The sequence below is a fragment of the Kogia breviceps genome, chromosome 17 (genome assembly GCF_026419965.1).
Source record: "Kogia breviceps isolate mKogBre1 chromosome 17, mKogBre1 haplotype 1, whole genome shotgun sequence".
Lineage (NCBI taxonomy): Eukaryota > Metazoa > Chordata > Mammalia > Artiodactyla > Physeteridae > Kogia > Kogia breviceps.
Window position 1 is genome coordinate 77,905,349 of NC_081326.1, and position 2,630 is coordinate 77,907,978.

The following is a 2,630-nucleotide window of genomic DNA, read 5'->3' on the forward strand; positions in this document are numbered from 1 at the left end:
AGAACGGAGCCCGCGTTTCCTCAGAGCTGGAGCTCCCGGCTCGGGGTCTCTTCCCTCCGCCGTCACGGAGCTGCCCTGGCGCCCGAGGGGAGGGTGGCCTCACTGACGCTGCCGGCTGCGGAGGGGCCCCGGCGGCCGAAGCCGCGACAGTCGTGGGGACGGCGGGCCGGGTAAGTGGGTCCGGTGCCGGGCGGCCGCGCAAGAGCAGCTTCTGAGGGGAAGGACTTCGCGGCCACCCGCCGCTGCTGTGCAGAACGAGCGGCCTCGGGGTCTGGTCCCGGGGAACTTCGGCCCCTCCTCTCGGCCCTGCCCTCGGCCTGGCTCGCGGGGCCCGGGGGGGCGTGGGGAGAGGGCGGCCTGAGCGTCCTGAGGGGACACGGGGCGAGGGAGGCGCAGGGTCCGGCCGCAGCGTCAGCGACCCTCCTCCCGACGGCGGGGAAAGCGGCGAAAGTTCCTCCCGAGGCTCCCAGGCCTCTTGTTCAGCCGAGGCCCTGTGCGCCCCTTCCTCCCTGAGCTAAAGCACCGGGGGGAGGGGACAGGGCGGGGGGCTGGCGCAGGTGATGGGGGACGTGAAAAGGTGATTGTCAGCTAAGGAGAACCTGCTCTCCAAGGTGAGGAATGCAGCGCTTTCCTTTGTATGCGAAGATGCCGGAGTCAGGCTCACGAATTCCTTCCTTTGATATGCACCTCCGCTCTCTGGGGCCTGCATTCTGTATTTACATATCCTGAATTCCCCTCACACTGGAGGGCTGCAGGTGCTGATGGCTGTGACATCCTTTGTTTACTGAGATGGCAAGAAATATTCCGTTTCTCACAGGCTTGAGGGGCAGACAGTGAAGAAGCGTCGGAGAGTCTCACTCAGCATCATCACCCCAGGAGCAGACCAGGAAGCTGAGGCTCCAAGAAGCCAAATAATCCAGCCGGAAGCACGGCTGTGGGACCACGGAGTAGGGTCTGCACCCATCGCCCACCCAGGGGGACTGCCCACTCCCCGCAGCTTCCACGCCTGTTCCCTTCACCCCCTCCCGGGGCCAGCTCACAGGGCCGCCTCCTGGGGGCACTCACTCACCTTCTTCTAACAGGATCCGTCTCACTGTCCTGTTCTGGGATCATCCGGAAGGCTTGTCACTCTGAAGCAGGTTCAGCCTCACGTCACCAGGGTAGCTTTCCTGGATCACACTCACCACCTGCACGTCCACCCTCAGCTCAGACCCGGAAAGGCCCCTCGGCCCCGAGCCCCATGGCTCTGCCTGGGCTGCCACCCCCTCCTGCCTGGTCCGTCCCTCTCGTGTCCCCTGCAGGGTCACCAGGAGCTCCCACCTGCCCCAGGCAGGCTGTCTGCTCTGTCCTGAGGAGGCCTCCGTGGTGTCAGGTGGAAGGCACAAGAGGTACCTGTGGGGTCTCCCTCACGCAGCACAGTGGCCAGCACCCACCTACTGACCTCATCACTCGGGATGGACGGGGGTTCAGGGGGTCCGTGGCATCTCCTGGTTCTCATTTCATCCCAGCGCTGCCCACAGGGAAGTTGCTAAGCAACTCTGTGCCGGCTGCACAGAGAGGACGCTCATACACACACACCCCTCCCAGCACACGGGGCTCTCGTGGCCAGGCCCCTCCCAGGATATGGTGCTCACCTGAGCAGGTACCCAGCAGCCCCCGGGGCTCTCGTGGTCAGGCCCCTCCCAGGATATGGAGCTCACCTGGGCAGGTACCCAGCAGCCTCCGGGGCTCTCGTGGTCAGGCCCCTCCCAGGGTATGGAGGTCACCTGGGCAGGCACCCAGAAAGGCTGGGCACACAGGAACCGTGCAAGTAGCCCTCATTGCAGAGCACCCCCAGCCCACCTGTTGGTCAGAGCTGACACAAAGCACCTCAGAGCAGGACCTGAACTAACAAACAGCAGCTCTGACAGGTCTGCTTGGGCTTCACTCTGTGTGGCCTCCTTCCACTGGGTTTTCCAGAGGCTTCCACTGCAGCTGAGGCACCAGGCCTCTGTCTCCACCCACCACCCCTCCTCTCCCTTACTCCTGGCTTCTTCTCATTAGGAGAGGGTCTTCTTGAAGTTGTCTCCCACTCATGAACCAGACAAAATGTTGAGAAAACAAGCAGAGTTGCAGCCCCGTGTCTATCCTGACCCTCAGGAAACCACACCTGTTCCTTGGACCTGGCCAGTTCAGCAAGGCCCATTTTCTGCAACTCTGAGCCCCTGATGGGTGAGGATTGGCTGACCTGGGCAGCCTGATCGGGCCGGCCAGCCCTCCCCAGGTGTGCCTGGGCTGAGGTCAATATAAACACCGCTCCAGACAGCAAGAGCCCCTGCAGCTGTGCCTGACGCCATATTCTCTGCCCCGTCAGCAGTCTCGGGGCTGGGCTGGTGGGAGGGAGTAGGGCTCACGGCTCTGTGCGTGGCCCGGTGCGAGTGGGGCTCTGCTGGACTTTCTGCAGGAGTTGCCAGTTTGCTGCCTGCTAAAGAAGAGGATGTGTCACCCATACCTGCCACTGGAATTTCACACCGGGCAGAGGTGAGGAAGGAAAAAAGCAGTGGGGGCCGGAACAGGAGGGGTACGTCAGGCAGGGAGATGGAAAGTTTCCAGAAGTGCGCCCGGGGTTACGACCATCCTGCCTGGCCTGC

General features: G+C 63.3%; 1 long non-coding RNA gene across 1 annotated transcript; it reads right to left on the reverse strand.

Moving 5' to 3' along the window:
- Nucleotides 1-270: 270 nt before the first annotated feature.
- Nucleotides 271-1,508, reverse strand: LOC136792867 (uncharacterized). Its single transcript, XR_010837416.1, has 3 exons — nt 1,442-1,508; nt 1,070-1,187; nt 271-932 (listed from the first exon to the last, which is right to left on the reverse strand). It is a non-coding gene; the product is annotated as an uncharacterized lncRNA (long non-coding RNA).
- Between the last annotated feature and the right edge of the window lie 1,122 nt (nt 1,509-2,630).